This window comes from Leucoraja erinacea, chromosome 48, assembly GCF_028641065.1.
Source record: "Leucoraja erinacea ecotype New England chromosome 48, Leri_hhj_1, whole genome shotgun sequence".
In the NCBI taxonomy this organism is placed as follows: Eukaryota; Metazoa; Chordata; class Chondrichthyes; order Rajiformes; family Rajidae; genus Leucoraja; species Leucoraja erinaceus.
In genome coordinates, this window is record NC_073424.1 from 745,349 (window position 1) to 764,266 (window position 18,918).

At 47.1% G+C, this 18,918-nt stretch overlaps 1 protein-coding gene across 1 annotated transcript in view; it reads left to right on the forward strand.

The window, feature by feature from the left end:
* LOC129715027 (exocyst complex component 6B-like) overlaps positions 1–18,918 on the forward strand; it is a 274,298-nt gene that overhangs the window by 39,402 nt on the left and 215,978 nt on the right. The window lies entirely within an intron of this gene.

Sequence of the window (18,918 nt, forward strand, 5' to 3'; positions counted from 1 at the left end):
AGCAAATGGCATGTTGGCCTTTATAACACGAGGAATCGAATATAGGAGCAAAGAGGTCCTTCTGCAGTTGTACATAGCCCTAGTGAGACCACACCTGGAGTATTGTGTGCAGTTTTGGTCCCCTAATTTGAGGAAGGACATTCTTGCTATTGAGGGAGTGCAGCGTAGGTTTACAAGGTTAATTCCCGGGATGGTGGGGCTGTCATATTCTGAGAGAATGGAACGGCTGGGCTTGTATACTCTTGAATTTAGAAGGATGAGAGGAGATCTTATTGAAACATATAAGATTATTAAGGGTTTGAACATGCTAGAGGCAGGAAACATGTTCCCGATGTTGGGGGAGTCCAGAACCAGGGGCCACAGTTTAAAAATAGGGGGTAAGCCATTTAGAACGGAGACGAGGAAACACTTTTTCTCACAGAGAGTTGTGGGTCTGTGGAATTCTCTGCCTCAGAGGGCGGTGGAGGCCGGTTCTCTGGATACTTTAAAGAGAGTTAGATAGGGCTCTTAAAAATAGCGGAGGTAGGGGATATGGGGAGAAGGCAGGAACAGGATACTGATTGGGGATGATCAGCCATGATCACATTGAATGACGGTGCTGGCTCGAAGGGCTAAATGGCCTACTCCTGCACCTATTGTCTATTGTTCTATACAGGGGCCAGGACGCATGTCTGTGAGCGGATGGCGGGCCACATCTACTACGTGTACACATGGATCCTGCCCCCATCCCGCCCCGGATGGCAGGCATCAATAATAATAATAATAATAATAATAATAATAATAATAACAGTAATAATAATAATAATATCTTTTATTGTCATTGCACATAGGTGCAACGAGATTTGGTATGCAGCTTCCATCAAATCACGTATTCACATATATCCCGCTCCTTCGAGGACAGCACCCGGTGCACTGGCCCTTAGTTACGGGCGCTCACGAACATGGCGCACCTATGGACTTTCCTTCAATGCAGGATCTTAAGGGCCTGTCCCACTTAGGCAATTTTTTTGGCGACTGGACCCCCCACGCCAATGTCGACAACAAGCTACTGCCTAGTCGACGTCAAGCTACGGCAAGCTACCGACAACCGGCGACCCACCTACGACCACACAGGCAACAACCAAAGTCAACCTACGTCCACCCGAGACAAGCTACGACAAGCAACGACCCTGTCGGCGACAACTCAGTCGCCGGTACCTGTCGCCGGTTGACGGAGGTAGTCACCAATGGAATTCACCAAAGTCAGCACCGGCGACAACCAACGTCACCTGGCGACCACCTACGACAGCGCCTATAATAATAATAATAACTTTATTTATAAAGCGCTTTTAGACAACATCAGTTACCACAAAGTGCTGTACATGGGAAGTCAACAAAAAATTATTACAAACTACTAAAACCATTAAGACGACAGGACTATAAAAACAGTAAAAATTAAAAGACATTAAACGCACTAAAAACAGGAACAAAGTCTCAGCCAGTGTCGAAAGCCAGTGAATAAAAGTGAGTTTTTAGGGAGGATTTAAAGATGGACAGTGAAGGGGCCTATCTGATCTGCAACGGCAAGGTGTTCCAGAGTGCCGGGGCAGCAACAGAAAAGGCTCTATCCCCTCTGAGCTTCCGCTTAGACCTTGGTACCTCAAGGAGTAGCTGATCCGCTGACCTGAGGCACCGGGCAGGAGCATATAGGTGGAGCAGCTCAGAGAGGTAAGGCGGGGCGAGGCCATTCAATGATTTAAAAACAAATAAAATAATTTTATTTCAGGAGGAGACAAGCCCACAGTCGGCAAAACGTTTTGAACGTTTCAAATTCCAGTGGCGACCAGGAAAACGTTACGGCTCTTTAGGCGACTTGTGGAGACGACTCACGACCATACAGGCGTCACCCATCGACCATGTGGCGACAGCCTAGTCGCCTGTAGTCGCCGAAAAAATCGCCCAAGTGGGACAGGGGCTTAAATCCTGGAATACCTGACGGCAACACTGTGGAAATACCATCACAGTTTAAGAGGGTGACTCACCAGCGCCACCTCAAGGGTAACAAGGGTACTAATGTGTTGGAAGCAACTGCAGATGTTGGTTTACACTGAAGATAGACACAAAATGCTGGAGTAACTCAGCGGGCAGGCAGCATCTCTGGAGAGAAGGAACAGGTGGGCGGCACGGTGGCGCAGAGGTAGAGTTGCTGCCTGACAGCGCACGCAGCCCCGGATACCCGGGTTCGATCCTGACGACAGGTGCTGTCTGTGCGGAGTTTGTACGTCCTGCCCATGACCGCGTGGGTTTTCTCCGGGATCTTCGGTCTCCTCCCACTCACCAAAGACATGCAGGTTAATTGGCTTGGTGTATGTGTAAATCGACCCTAGTGTGTGTAGGATAGTGTTATCTCTGTATCCTTCTACAGTTGTACAGAGTTGTACAGAGCCCTAGTGAGACCACACCTGGAGTATTGTGTGCCGTTTTGGTCTCCTAATTTGAGGAAGGACATTCTTGCTATTGAGGGAGTGCAGCGTAGGTTTACAAGATTAATTCCCGGGATGGCGGGACTGTCATATGCTGAGAGAATGGAGCAGCTGGGCTTGTATACTCTGGAGTTGAGAAGGATGAGAGGGAATCTCATTGAAACATATAAGATTGTTAAGGGATTCGACACGCTAGAGGCAGGAAACATGTTCCCGATGTTGGGGGGAGTCCAGAACCAGTGGCCACAGTTTAAGAATAAGGAGTAAGCCATTTAGAACGGAGACGAGGAAACACTTTTTCTCACAGAGAGTGGTTAGTGTGGAATTCTCTGCCTCAGAGGGTGGTGGAGGCCGGTTCTCTGGATGCTTTCAAGAGAGAGCTAGATAGGGCTCTTAAAAATACCGGATTCAGGGGATATGGGGAGAAGGCAGGAATGGGGTACTGATTGGGGATGATCAGCCATGATCACATTTAATGGCGGTGCTGGCTCGGAGGGCCGAATGACCTACTCCTGCACCCATTGTCTATTGTCCCTTTCCCCTGGCTCAGTCTGAAGAAGGGTCTCGACCTGAAACGTCACCCATTCCTCCTATCCAGAGATGCTGCCTGTTCCGATGAGTTACTCCAGCAATTGGTGTCTATCCTGTGGAACTCCACCGGACGCAGACCTCCAGCATGAACAACACCACAACCTTCTGTCTTCTCTCATTAAGCCGGGTTTGAATCCACACGACCAAGGTTCATGTGAATCTTCTGAATCAGCCGACTCTTGTCAAGATGGCACTCTGCTGCCATCTACTGGTAATACCAAACGACTATGCCAGGCAGAATTCGAAATTGGCCGAAGTTCAAGTTCAAGTGTTCACGAGAGTTTATTGTCATGTGTCCCTGATAGGACACTGAAATTCTTGCTTTGCTTCAGCACAACAGAACATAGTAGGCATGAATACAGAACAGATCAATGTGTCCATATACCATTGTATATACATATATATGAAGAATAAATAAACTGATCAAGTGCAAATAACAGATAATGGGTTATTAATGTTCAGAGTTTTATCCGAGCCAGGTTTAATAGCCTGATGGCTGTGGGGAAGTAGCTATTCCTGAACCTGGTTGTTGCAGTCTTCAGGCTCCTGTACCTTCTACCTGATGGTAGCAGGGAGATGAGTGTGTGGCCAGGATGGTGTGGGCCTTTTTGAGGCAGCGACTGCGATAGATCCCTTCGATGGAAGGAAGGTCAGAGCCGATGATGGACTGGGCTGTGTTTACTACTTTTTGTAGTCTTTTCCTCTCCGGGGCGCTCAAATTGCCGAACCAAGCCACGATGCAACCGGTCAGCATGCTCTCTACTGTGCACCTGTAAAAGTTAGAGAGAGTCCTCCTTGACAAACCGACTCTCCGTAATCTCCTCAGGAAGTAGAGGCGCTGATGTGCTTTCCTGATAATTGCATCAGTGTTCTCGGACCAGAGATAGTTGAGTTTAGTTCATTGTCACGTGTACCGAGGTACAGTGAAAAGCTTTGGTTGCGTGCTAACCAGTCAGTGGAAAGACAAGGTAGACAAAACATGCTGGAGAAACTCAGCGGATGGGGCAGCATCTATGGAGAGAAAGAATTGCCGATGATTCGGGTCGAGACCCTTCTTCAGATTGATGTCGGGGGGGGGGGGAAGAAAGCAAGTAGGCGGACACAGTAGTACTTGTGGGAAAGCCAAAATTCTCGTAAAGACAATACATGATTATATCCACAGTGTACACACACATACATGATAAAGGGAATAATGTCAATAATATTTAGTGAAAGATAAAGCCAGCAAAGTCCGATCAGAGATAGTCCGAGTGTCACCAATGAGGTAGATAGTAGTTCAGCACTGCTCTCTGGTTGTGGTAGGATGGTTCAGTTGCCTGATAACAGCTTTAATAATAACTTTATTTATAAAGCGCTTTTAGACAACATCAGTTACCACAAAGTGCTGTACATGGGAAATCAACAAAAAGTTATTACAAACTACTAAAACCATTAAGACGACAGGACTATAAAAACAGTAAAAAATTAAAAGACATTAAAAGCACTAAAACAGGAACAATGTCTCAGCCAGTGTCGAAAGCCAGTGAATAAAAGTGAGTTTTTAGGGAGGATTTAAAGATGGACAGTGAAGGGGCCTGTCTGATCTGCAGCGTTAAGGTGTTCCAGAGTGCCAGTGCAGCAACAGAAAAGGCTCTATCCCCTCTGAGCTTCCGCTTAGACCTTGGTACCTCAAGGAGCAGCTGATCCGCTGACCTGAGGCACCGGGTAGGAGCATATAGGTGGAGCAGCTCAGAGAGGTAAGGCGGGGCGAGGCCATTCAATGATTTAAAAACAAATAAAAGAATTTTAAAATGAACTCGAAAGTGCACTGGAAGCCAGTGAAGGGAGGCCAAAATTGGCGTAATGTGCTCCCTCTTTCGATTTCCGGTTAAAAGGCGAGCGGCAGCATTTTGGACCAACTGGAGACGAGCCAACGAAGCTCGTGAGACTCCAGTGTAGAGCGCATTACAGTAATCCAGCCGAGATGAAATAAAGGCATGGATTACTGTTTCAAAATGCTGCCGCTCGAGAATAGGCTTCACCTTTGCCAGCTTCCTTAGGTGAAAGAAGCTGGACTTAACCACTGCGCCTATTTGTTTATCTAATTTAAAATCACCGTCCATCATAAAACCCAGGTTTAAAACTGTTGGCTTTACGAACACTGCAAGTGGACCCAAGTCAACAGAGGGAGGTTCACGGCAGCCATTAGGGCCAAACAAAATCACTTCTGTCTTTTTTTCGTTAAGTCCCAGAAAGTTTAAGGCCATCCAGGACTTAATGTCCTCAAGACAAGACATAAGTGATTTTAGGGAATAATTATCTTCTTTCCTGAGTGGCATGTACAACTGGCTATCATCCGCGTAAAAGTGAAAGGAGATGCCATGCCTTCTTAAAATTGAGCCCAGTGGAAGTAGATAAAGGGAGAAAAGCAGGGGCCCTAAAATTGAGCCCTGTGGAACCCCATATGCCAAGGGAGCAGAGGCCAGGTTTCTTGAGTAATGGCTGCACTACAGCATGTTTAAATTTTATGGGGACAACCCCAGAAGACAAGCTACTGTTTATGATGGCGAGGACCGAATGCCCTATGCTCGGGAAGACCTCTTTAAAAAGAAGAGGAGGGACAGCATCACATGGGGAACCCGATGGCTTGATATGGGTAACCACATCCTCTAGACCCGACAGCGTCAGGGGAACAAACTTATCAAATGCCACCCGGCAAGGGGCCAGAACAGGTGGGTCTGAGGCAGGAGCTGAGATAAGAGCCCTAATAGAAACAACCTTGTTTATAAAGAAGTGCAGGAAGTTGTTGCACAATTCGGGCGATGCTTCCAGCTGGGAAGAAACTGTCCCTGAATCTGGAGGTGTGCGTTTTCACACTTCTGTACCTCTTGCCCAATGGGAGAGGGGAGAAGAGGGAGTGGCCGGGGTGAGACTGGTCCTTGATGATGCTGCTGGCCTTGCCGAGGCAGCGTGAGGTGTAGATGGAGTCAACAGGCCGTGCATACAATATTAGGGAATAATTCTTTATGAAGGGCCTTTCCTGCTAGATGTTGAAGCATTCAAACATGTTCAGCAGCTTTTTCTAATAATAATAATAATAATAATAATAATAATAATATAATAATAATAATATATTTTATTGTATTTGCACATAAGCGCAACGAGATTTGGTATGCAGCTTCTATCTGATGTCATAACTTAAATAATAATAATAACATTTAGATTTAGATACCCCGAGAACATGGTTTGTAAAAAGAACATTACAACTGTAAAATAGTTAAAACAGTTCAAACAGACTAAGGTGCAGATGTGTCTGTGCGACGTGACCATCCGAGGGAGACAGTCCGGGGGGGGGCACTCAGAAGGGCCGGTTCGGAGCAGCTATAGCTCTGGTAATTAAGCTGTTCCTGAGTCTGGAGGTTCGGGCGTAGAAGGCCTTGTAACGTCTGCCGGAGGGAAGTAGTTCGAACAGTCCATTACAAGGGTGTGAGGAGTCTTTATGGATGCTGACGGCCTTCCTGAGGCACCGTGTGTGGTAGATGCCCTCCAAGGCTGGTAGCTGTGTCCCAATAATCTTCTGCGCTCTGTGGACGACGCGCTGAAGAGCTCTCCTCTCCGCCTCCGTGCAGCTGAGATACCACACAGAGATGTCATACGTTAGTATGCTCTCTGTGGTGCAGCGGTAGATCAATGGGAAGCAGATTCAATGATCTACTTCCCATGCGCTGTCAGTCAGCAACTCTACCTCTGCGTCACCGTGTCGCCCACCCATTCCTTCTCTCCAGAGATGCTGCCCGCCCGCTGAGTTCAGAGGCCAGTTCATTGGCTATATTTAAGAGGGAGTTAGATGTGGCCCTTGTGGCTAAGGGGATCAGGGGGTATGGAGAGAAGGCAGGTACAGGATACCGAGTTGGATGATCAGCCATGATCATATTGAATGGCGGTGCAGGCTCGAAGGGCCGAATGGCCTACTCCTGCACCTAATTTCTATGTTTCTATGTTTCTATGAGTTAATCCAGCATTTTGTGTCTATCTTCAGTGCAAAACAACATCTGCAGTTGCTTCCAACACATTAGTACCCTTGTTACCCTTGAGGTGGCGCTGGTGAGTCACCCTCTCAAACTGTGATGGTATTTCCACAGTGTTGCCGTCAGGTATTCCAGGATTTAGCCCCTGTCCCACGGGTGATTTTTTCGGCGACTATAGACGACTAGGCAGTCCACCTGAGTCCACCTGAGCCTATAACACCTGGAGGAGAGGAACACCCACGTGCGGATGCTGTTTGTTGTATTCAGCTCAGCATTTAACACGATAATCCCCCAGCATCTGGTGAGCAAACTGGCACCCTTAGGATTCAATACCAGACTATGCAACTGGATCCTGGATTTCCTTTCTGAAAGACCACAGTCTGTGCGGGTGGGGAGGAACACCTCCTCGGTCATCACACTGAGCACCGGCTCCCCTCAGGGCTGTGTCCTGAGTCCGCTGCTCTTTACATTGATGACACATGACTGTGTCGCCAGGTCCACTACTAACCATATCATCAAATACGCGGATGACACAACAGTAGTGGGCCTCATCCGCAATAACGACGACCAGGCATATAGAGAGGAGGTGGAACAGCTGGTGAGCTGGTGCAGCAGGAACAACCTTCTCCTAAATGTGAACAAAACCAAGGAGATTGCCGTCGATTTCAGAAGGAAAATTCAGCCCAGTCACACTCCACTTTGCATCAACAACTCAGCAGTGGAGCAGGTGAAAAGCATCAAGTTCCTGGGGGTGCATATAACGGACACCTTAAACTGGTCCACAAACATTACATCTCTGGCAAAACGGGCACAGCAGCGGTTGTACTTCCTCCGCAGGTTGAGAAGTTTACACCTCCACCCTCCCATCCTCACCATATTCTACAGAAGCACAATTGAGTCGGTCATGACCAGCTGCATCTCTACGTGGTGCGGCAGCTGTACAGCTGCGGACTGGAAGTGCCTTCAGAGAGTGGTAAGGACAGCGGAAAAAATCATTGGGACTTCTCTTCCTTCCATCATGGACATGGGGTACAAGCGCTGTCTGATTAGAGCTAAGGGCATTACCAGAGCCCCCACACACCCACAATTTGGACTGTTCATACTGCTTAACTCTGGGAGGAGGTACCGCAGCATGAAGAGCGGGACAACCAGGTTCTGCAACAGCTTCATCGCCCAGGCCATAAGATACTGAACAATCAACAAAACCGAGGCTAGAACTTTTTAAATATCGACACTTGTTAAAAACTTTTAATATATATATATTTATTTTACAGAACCATGCACATGAGGCATTTTTTTATGGACGCACCTAGCACTTTTTACTATTACCTGATTTTGGAGAGGCAAATGCAACGAAATTTAGTTCAAGATGCACTGTGTCTAGGTGTATATCTGAATGACAATAAAGTTTTCATTCATTCATTCATACATTCATTCATTCATCATACATTCATTCATTCATTCATTCATTCATCATTCATTCATTCATCCATACATGCATTAATTAATTCATTCATTCATACATCAACTCATTTATTCATTCATCATTCATTCATTCATTCATTCATACATCAACTCATTTATTCATTCATCATTCATTCATTCATGCAATCATGCATTCATTCATTCATTCATACATCATTCATTCATTCATCCATTCATTCATTCATACATTCATCCATTCATACAAACTCATTCATTCATTCATTCATTGAATGGCTGTGCAGGCTTGAAGGGCCGAATGGCCTACTCCTGCACCTATTTTCTAAGTTTCTATGTTTCTCCTGTCGTAGGTGCTGTCGTAGGTGGTCACCAGGATGGCGTTGGTTGTCGCCGGGGTGGTGACATCGGTGAATTCCATTGGCGACTACCTACGTCAACTGGCGACTGATTTGTCTTCAGTTGTGGCCGACAGGGTCGTTGCTTGTCGTAGCTTGTCGCGGGTGGACGTAGGTTGACTTTGGTTGTCGCCTGTGTGGTCGTAGATTGTCGTCGGTGTGGTCGTAGGTGGGCATCCTATCGGGTCGCCGGTTGTCGGTAGCTTGCCGTAGCTTGACGTCAACTGGGTGGCAGGTTGTCATAGACATTGTCGTGGGGGGGGGGGGGGGAGTCCGGTCGCGGTTTTTCAGCGACCTGCTACGACTGTGTCAGTCACCGGCAATCACCGAAAAAATTGCCAAAGTGGGACAGGCCCTTAAGATCCTGCATTGAAGGAAAGGTGCCACCTTTTTAAGCCTCACACCTCACACTCATTGCGATGAAATTCCATCTACCCACACTCCGTCCAACTTTCCATCACGTAGATACAATAACGGCTCTAGATAGGCACAAGATCATCAAAGACCCCTCACACCCCAACCATAGACTGTTTGCCCTCCTCCCATCAGGGAGGCGGTACAGGAGCCTCAGGTCACGTATTAGTAGGATGAGGAAAAGCTTCTATAACAACACAATCACACTGCTGAACTCGGAGTCCCGACGATAGATTTCTCTGGTCCCTCCGTCCCCTTTGTTTAATCATTCTGTATTTCCTGATTATTCTGTATCTTCCCTCTATCTATTTTTTTTTGTTTTTCTTTATGTGCAACTACTACTGACTGACGCAAAACTGCATTTCGTTGTACTCATACTTGTATTTGTGCGATGACATTAAAGTTGAATTGAATTGAATTGAATTGAATTGAATTATACATTGATATGCAGGGAATGGAGATATATGGGTTATGTGCAGATAGGTATGAGTTAGTCTTGGCATCATGTTTGGCACATGCATTGAGGGCCAAAGGGCCTGCTCCTGTGCTGTACTTTTCTATGGTCTAAGACAGGGGTCGACAACCTACAGCCCCCGGGCCGAGTGCGACCCGTAACCCAGATTGAGTGGGCATGGGTTTAAGGTGAGAGGTGAGATTTGTTAGGAACCTGAGGGGGAACCTTTTCATTCCGAGGATGGTATGTATATGGAACAAGCTGCCAGAGGAAGAGGTCGACGCAGGTGGAATAACAACATTTAAAAGATATATGGGCTGGTACATGGGTTACGGCAGAGACTGTCATATTCTTGATTAGTGCGGGTGGGTGTCATGGGTTATGGGGAGGAGGCAGGAGAATGGGGTTAAGAGGGAAAGATAGATTGTGATTGAATGGTGGACTAGACTCAATAGGCCTAGTGGTCTAATTTTGTTCCTGTGACTTATGAACTCACCTGCCTATCAAAAATCTCTGCTCAACTATCAACCTGTATCTGAAGAAGGGTCTCGACTCGAAACGTCACCCATTCCTTCTCTCCACAGACGCTGCCTGTCCCGCTGAGTTACTCCAGCATTTTGTGTCTATCTTTGGTGTAAACCACCATCTGCAGTTCCTTCCTACGCAACCAATTACCTGTCAGAATTTGTACTGCCCCCCCCCCCCCCCACCCCAACTATCAGTCTGAGGAAGGTTCCCGAATCGAAATGCCACCTAGCCAACTTTTGCCGTCACTGGGCCTGTACTCGCTGGAGTGCAGAAGGAGGATGAGGGACCTATTTGAAACTTACCGAATAGTGAAGGGCCTGAATTGAGTGGATGTTGAGAGAGTGTTTCCACTCGTGGGAGAGTCTAGGACCAGAGGTCACAGTCTCAGATTAAATGGACGTACCTTTAGGAAGGAGAGGAGGAGGAATTTATTTAGTCAGAACCTGTGGGATTCTTTGCCACAGACGGATGTAGAGGCCAAGTCAGTGGATATCATTTAAGGGAGAATTGGATAGATAGAGAAGGGAATTCTTTATTAGTACAGGTGGGACTAAGGGAAAGGGGCACGGACTTGTAGGGGAGATGAAGGCAGGCTGTAATTGAATGGGTTATAGGAGGGCCAAGTCAGATATAGAGAGATAGAGTTCTTATGTACAGGTGTCAGGGGTATGGAATGGCAGACCTGGGGTTGGGCTGAAGGATGTCCTTATTCTGGGCTGAATGTGACTTATGAACATGAACTTGAACTTAGGGGGTCTCAACCCAAAACGTTGCCTATTCCTTCTCTCCACAGACGCTGCCGGTCCCGCTGAGTTACTCCAGCATTTTGTATCTATCTTGGTGTAAACCAGCATCTGCAGTTCCTTCCTACTCAATGTATTACCTACCAGGCTCCCATCTCCCTCCTCCCCCTCTCTCACTCCCACTATTCCTCTGCATGAGGGCCCCAACTCGAAACACCAGCTATCCATGTTCTCCAGAGATGCTGCCTGACAGGCCGAGTGACTCCAGCACTTTGTTTTATTTTTGCAAACTTGTTTCCACTTCTCACAGTGACCTTGCTCTCCCCGCCGGTCAGTAGGTGGCAGTGTTGAGCTGCTAATACAATTTGAAGAGTCAAAGCAAGTCAATGGGAATGAGAAAGACCATCTAGTGATGAATGCAGAAAGGCACAGAATTCTGGAGTAACAGCGGGACAGGCAGCATCTCTGGACAGAAGGAATAGAAACATAGAAAATAGGTGCAGGAGTAGGCCATTCGGCCCTTCGAGCCTGCACCGACCGCCATTCGATATGATCATGGCTGATCATCCAACTCAGTATCCTGTACCTGCCTTCTCTCCATACCCCCTGATCCCTTTAGCCACAAGGGCCACATCTAACTCCCTCTTAAATATAGCCAATGAACTGGCCTCAACTACCTTCCGTGACAGATAATTCCACAGATTCAACACTGTGTGAAAAATGTTTTTCTCATCTCGGTCCTAAAAGATTTCCCCCTTATCCTTAAACTGTGACCCCTTGTTCTGGACTTCTCCAACATCGGGAACAATCTTCCTGCATCTAGCCTGTCCAACCCCTTAAGAATTTTGTAAGTTTCTATAAGATCCCCCTTCAATCTTCTAAATTCTAGCGAGTACAAGCCGAGTCTATCCAGTCTTTCTTCATATGAAAGTACCTGACATCCCAGGAATCAGTCTGGTGAACCTTCTCTGTACTCCCTCTATGGCAAGAATGTCTTCAACTTTAAGGTGAAGGGGGAAAATATTTATTAGGAATCTGAGGGGTAACCTTTTCCACACAAAGGGTGGTAGGGGCATGGAACGAGCTGCCGGAGGAGGTAGTTGACCCAGTCAAACAATGGCACGGTGGCGTGGCGGTAGAGTTGCTGCCTCACAGCACCAGAGACCCGGGTTCCATCCTGAATACGGGTGCTGTCTGCATGGAGTTTGTACGTTCTCCCTGTGACCTGCATGGGTTTTCTCCGAGAACTTTGGTTTCCTTCCATGCTCCAAAGGCGTACAGGTTTGTAGGTTGAATTTCTTGGTATAAATGTAAAAACTGTCCCTAGTGTGTGTAGGGTAGTGTTAATGTGCGGGGATCGCTGGTCGGTGCAGACTCGGTGGGCCAGAGGGCCTGTTTCCACCCTGATCTCCAAACTAGAGCGGGTCTGTCATATGCTGAGAGAATGGAGCAGCTGGACTTGTGCACTCTGGAATTTAGAAGGATGAGAGGAGATCTTCCATCTACTTTCAATGACTGGTGCACCATGACACCCAGGTCTCGTTGCATCTCCCCATTTCCTAATCGGCGACCATTTAGATAATAGTCTACTTTCCTGTTTTTGCCACCAAAGTGGATAACCTCACATTTATCCACGTTTCGGGTGACGTTTCGGGTCAAGACCCTTCTCCAGACTGAGAATCAGGGGAGAGACAGAGATATGGAAGGTCAAGGTGTGTGTTCTTACTGAAGGGCCTGTCCCATTTGCTGATTTTTTTCGGAGACTGACGGCATCATTAACTGACATATCGGGTCACAGAAAAAGTCGCGGCGTGACGTGGCATGACGACGTATTGACGCACGGCGTCTCCTCATGTACCACAACATTTTTTTTGTTGCCGCTGGATTTTGAAATATTCAAAATCTTTCGGCGACCCTGATACGTCAGTCAATGACCTGGGCAGTCGTCGAAAAAAATCGCCGAGTGGGACAGGCCCTGAATAGATTCTTGCAAAACATTTCTCCTTTGTAGGTATAGACCAAAGATTCTAGAGGAGCACATTCCCCGACCCCCCCCCCCCCCCACTCCCCCCCCCCCCACCCCACCCCACCCCATGAATGATGTCTTTGCACTAACTATTTATTTTCAATAGCTGTTGAACTTTACTTTGATGTTAATATTCCCGATTTATTCCCCCCGGTCTCTGTTTTGCTCCTTTGCTGTGTTGCACTATTTGGCGAGATTCCCAGCAGCTTGGTTCCCTTAACAGCCACTGATCAGTGTTGTAAACTTCAGCTGCCACCGCTGGCTGCAGGCAGGGATTAACGGGGAGTCTGCCTGGATTCCCCACTTGCCCCTGGGGTTATCACGGAAATAGACTGTTGGGATCGGGGTTGACAATAGACCAGGGGGACGAGTGAGTGTGAGTATTTGAGCCACCGCCTTCAGGAGCCACCACCTCCACCACCTTAAGTACGCCATGTTGATGAGCGCCCGTAACTAGGGGCCAGTGCTCGTCCTCGAAGGTGGCGGGATCTATGTGAACACGCGATAGATGCCGTCCGCTCACAGGCATCGTCCCGGCCCCTATGTAGAACAATAGACAATAGACAATAGGTGCAGGTGTTGACCATTTGGCCCTTCGAGCCAGCACCGCCATTCAATGTGATCATGGCTGATCATCCACAATCAGTACCCCGTTCCTGCCTTCTCCCCATATCCCCTGACTCCGCTATCTTCAAGAGCCCTATCTGGCTCTTTCTTGAAAGCATCCAGAGAACCGGCCTCCACCGCCCTCTGAGGCAGAGAATTCCACAGACTCACAACTCTCTGTGTGAAAAAGTGTTTCCTCCTCTCCGTTCTAAAGGAAAGGCTGTATCGTTTATCAATTCATCTAGTTCACCACGGGAATGAGTGGGTTAACCTATGATGAGCGTTTAGACAATAAACAATAGACAATAGGTGCAGGACTAGGCAGAGAATTCCACAGACTCACAACTCTCCGTGTGAAAAAGTGTTTCCTCGTCTCCGTTCCAAATGGCTTACCCCTTATTCTTAAACTGTGGCCCCTGGTTCTGGACTCCCCCTGGACTCCCGGGAACATGTTTCCTGCCACTTGCGTGTCCAAACCCTTAATAATCCTATCTGTTTCAATAAGATCCCCTCTCATCCTTTTAAATCCCCTCGCATCTACCTCTGCGCCACCCTGACCGCCCTGTTTAAAGTTGTGAAAGGTTTTAAAGATGGTAAAGGTTTGACATGGTATATGCAGAGAATTGAGGTGAAGGCATCATGTACAGGCCACATGAGATCATGTCGACAAAAATGCTGGAGAAACTCAGCGGGTGCAGCAGCATCTATGGAGCGAAGGAAATAGGCCGTTTCAGGCCGAAATCCTTCTTCAGACTGATGTAGGGTGGGGGGGGGGGGCGGGAGAAGAAAGGAGAAATGAAGAGGAGAAGCCCGAGAGCTGAGAAGGGGAGGCGGGGAGTTGGGGGGGCGGGGGAGGGGGGCGGCAGTCAGAGAGGAGGTTGTAAAACTGTCTTCGGAGAGAGGAGGAGAACCTCTTCAAAGTAGGCATACCGTGAGGAGATTTCGCAGGAGATCATGTCGTCTTGGCATCATGTTCGGCACAGACATTATGGGCCGAAGGGCCCGTTACTGTGCTGCACTGTTCCACGTTCTATAAATGCAGGTCTTGTTTTGATTTTTCCTATGTACACACCATCTAAAAGCTCTATAATGGTAACGCTATAACACTGTAATATTATATCCCGTGGTCTGGCATTTTTCTCTTTGCACTATTGTAGTACTTGTGTGTGTCTTGATTGTACTCAGGTTCAGCATGCTTTGACTGGATAGCATGGGGGGAGGGAAAAATCAGGGTATCTCGATACATGTTAAAATAATAATGTGTTCCCAGTAAAAACGCCTCACGTTGTACAGAGCTAATACATTTCACATTGCAGAGATGGGAGAATAGAATTTATTTGGGATTGAGACATGTTCAGGGGACAGGATGAAACACTGGATTAGTCTGGCATTGTTGCCACAAGATGAGAGCATAGACACAAAACATAGAAACATAGACAATAGGTGCAGGAGTAAGCCATGCGGCCCTTCGAGCCTGCACCGCCATTCAATATGATCATGGCTGATCATCCAACTCAGTATCCTGTACCTGCCTTCTCTCCATACCCCCTGATCCCTTTAGCCACAAGGGCCACATCTAACTCCCTCTTAAATATAGCCAATGAACTGGCCTCAACTACCGTCTGTGGCAGAGAATTCCACAGATTCACCACTCTGTGTGAAAAACGTTTTTCTTATCTCGATCCTAAAAGACCTCCCCCTTATCCCTAAACTGTGACACCTTGTTCTGGACTTCCCCAACATCGGGAACAATCTTCCTGCATCCAGCCTGTCCAACCCCTTAAGAATTTTGTACGTTTCTATAAGATCCCCCATCAATCTTCTAAATTCTAGCGAGTACAAGACCTAGGCTGGGGACAATCTTTACATTTACACCAAGCCAATCCACCTATAAACCTGTACGTCTTTGGAGTGTGGGAGGAAACCAAAGTTGCCTTAGAAAAGCCACGCAGGTCAGGGGGAGAACGTACAACTCTGTACAGACAGCACCCGTAGTCAGGATCGAACCGCAATCTCTGGCGCTGTACGTGCTGCAAGGCAGCAACTCTACCGCTGCACCACCGTGCCACCCATGCTGCCATTGCTGTGTCTTAAACCAAACCAAACCTCAGTGTATAGGAAGTAACTACAGATGCTGATTGATATTGAAGGTCGACACCCCATACTCTGGAGATTAGAAGGATGAGAGGGCATCTCATTGAAACATATAAGTTTATTAATGGATTGGACATGCTAGAGACAGGAAACATGTTCCCGATTGTGGGGGAGTCCAGAACCAGGGACCACGGTTTAAGAATAAGGAGTAAGCCATTTAGAACAGAGATGAGAAAAAACCTTTGCACACAGAGTGTTGTGAGTCAGTGGAATTCTCTCAGAGAGAGCTAGATAGGGCTCTTAAAGATAGCGGAGTCAGGGGATATGGGGAGAAGGCAGGACGGGGTACTGATTGGGGATGATCAGCCATGATCACATTGAATGGCGGTGCTGGCTCGAAGGGCCGAATGGCCTACTCCTGCACCTATTGTCTATAGCCTGTCCAATCGCATAAGAATTTTATGTATCCCTATAAGATGCCCTCTCATCCTTCATCAGTCTGAAGAAGGTTCCGAACCAAAATGTCACCTATTCTTAAACTTGGTATGTAAGCTTCAGGTAATGTGTTGTTATGATTGCACTGTATTGGATTTAAATAAATGGAACATATTTTAATTATTTGTTCGTTATATTATCTATTGAGTACGATGTTTACCAACCTATTGTGCTGCCACTATAATTGACATTGTTACTTAATTAAGATATTTAAAGAGGAGAGTATGCGATTCTTGATTAGTAAGCTGTCAAAGGTTAGGGGGAGAAGGCAAGAGACTGGGGAATAGACTCAACGGGCCGAAGGGCCTACTTCGGCTTTTATGAATTATGAAGAGTCAGAAAGTCAGGTGGTGGCTTTACAAACTGGTTTGTAAGTCGCATTTGGAGTATCGTGTACAGTTCTGGTCCCCCCATTAATGGAATGATGTGGAAGGATTGGAGAAGATGGCGAAGAGTTTACAATACAATACAATACCGTTTATTGTCATTTGAACCTCAAATGAAGTTCAAACAAAATTTAGTTTCTGCAGTCATACAACAAGAAAAGAACCAAGACACACACCAACACAATTTACACAAACATCCATCACAGAGAATCTCCCCCTCACTGTGATGGAAGGCAAAGTCATTGTCTCTCCCCTGTTTTCCATTCCTCTCCCGATGTTGAAGCCCCCGGCGAGTGATGGCAAGTCTTACCATAATGCTGCCTGAATTAGGGCGTGTTCGCCAGGCGGGGAGGTCAAGTCAAGTCAAGTCAAGTCAAGTTTATTTGTCACATACACATACGAGATGTGCAGTGAAATGAAAGTGGCAATGCTCTCGGAACAACAAAACAACCAAACAAATTATAAACACAATCATAACACACACTATTATTTTCTCTACATAATAAATAATAGAAGGAAAAGAAGTTCTGTACAGTTATATAGACCCTGGTGAGAAAGGCGTTTGTACAGTCCGAATTGCCTCTGGGAAGAAACTCCTTCTCAACCTCTCCGTTCTCACTGCGTGGCAACGGAGGCGTTTGCCTGACCGTAGCGGCTGGAACAGTCCGTTGCAGGGGTGGAAGAGGTCTCTCATGATTTTGTTTGCTCTGGAGTTGCACCTCCTGTTGTATAGTTCCTGCAGGGGGGTGAGTGAAGTTCCCATAGTGCGTTCGGCCGAACGCACTACTCTCTGCAGAGCCTTCTTGTCCTTGGCAGAGCAATTCCCGAACCAGATGGTAATCAAGGTTTGACACACTTGCTGTAGGAGAGAACTGCAGATGCTGGTTTAAATCGGAAAAAGGCACAAAATGCTGGAGTAACTCAGCAGGACAGGTAGCATCTCTGGAGAGAAAGAATGGGTGACGTTTCGGGTTGAGACCCATCTTCAGACTTTTCACACTTGGATTGCTTTCTCTAAAGTGTTGGCGGTTGAAGGGACACTTGATAGAAGTATATATATGGTCTATGGTATACAGACACACTGAACTTTTATCTCCTGTTCTGTATTATGTTTACATATTCTGTTGTGCTGCAGCAAGCAAGAATTTCATTGTCCTATCTGGGACACATGACAATAAAACTCTCTAGACTCTTGACTCTTAAAATCGTGAGAGGCATCGTTCGGGTAGCCAGTCAGAACCTTTTTACCAAGGTAGAAAAAGACTTGATGGGCCAAATTCTACTCCTATGATCACAGGTCAGGTCAGGGGGAGTTCCCCCCCGCCTCAGGTACCCGTGCTACCTGCTCCATGGTTGGATAGTTGGTGACTAAACCGTCTCCCCCACCCTGCTTTGCCAGGTGAGGAGGGGGCTGTGGACCCCCAGCAGGACCACAGAAGCAAGACTAGTCAAAGGGCGGATGAGCTTCTAGCGAGCCGACAGCCATCCACACTTCAGTAGAAGTTGCGATCCCTGTGGTACACGGCATTGTAAGGAACGATGATAAAGCACACACACACCAAAATCCTAGACTTCCAGCGGTGGAAGTCCGCAGGAACTGGAGGACAGAGATGTGTGGTGCGTTCGTCACCGTTCCCGTCGGAAACCAACGCCATTGCGTCACTAATGTTTTCAATGGTGATGAATGAATGACTGATGAACACTCTCGACTCTTTTACACAAAGGGTGGTGGGTGTATGGAGCGAGCTGCCTGAGGAGGTAGTTGAGGCAGGGACTATCTCAACGTTCAAGAAATAATTAGAAAGGTAACATGGATGGGGCAGGGTTAGAGGGATATGGGCTAAACGCGGGGCAGGTGGGACTGGTGTAGCTGGGACATGTTGGCCGGTGAGGGCAAGTTGGGCCGTGGGATCTGTTTCCACACTGTATCACTCTATGACTGTAATGGGACTGGTGTAGCTGGGACATGTTGACCGGTGTGGGCATGTTGGGCTGTGGGGCCTGTTTCCATGCTGTATCACTCTGAAAGAGTTAGTTATTAATTGATTGTTGTCATATTTAAGCTTTCCTGTTGTAAAACGCCAATTGTAATGCATGATGGGATTTGGACAACTCCCATCATGACAATGTTTTTTTTTTAACTTAAGTTGAATAGTTCACAGCTATCTTACAAGGTTTTTTTTAATGTAAGTTGAAGAGGTTAATCAGATAAGAAGGGGCCCAGAGGATGCCATTGGGATGACTGGCTTTTGGCAAAGAAACCATATTTGGAGG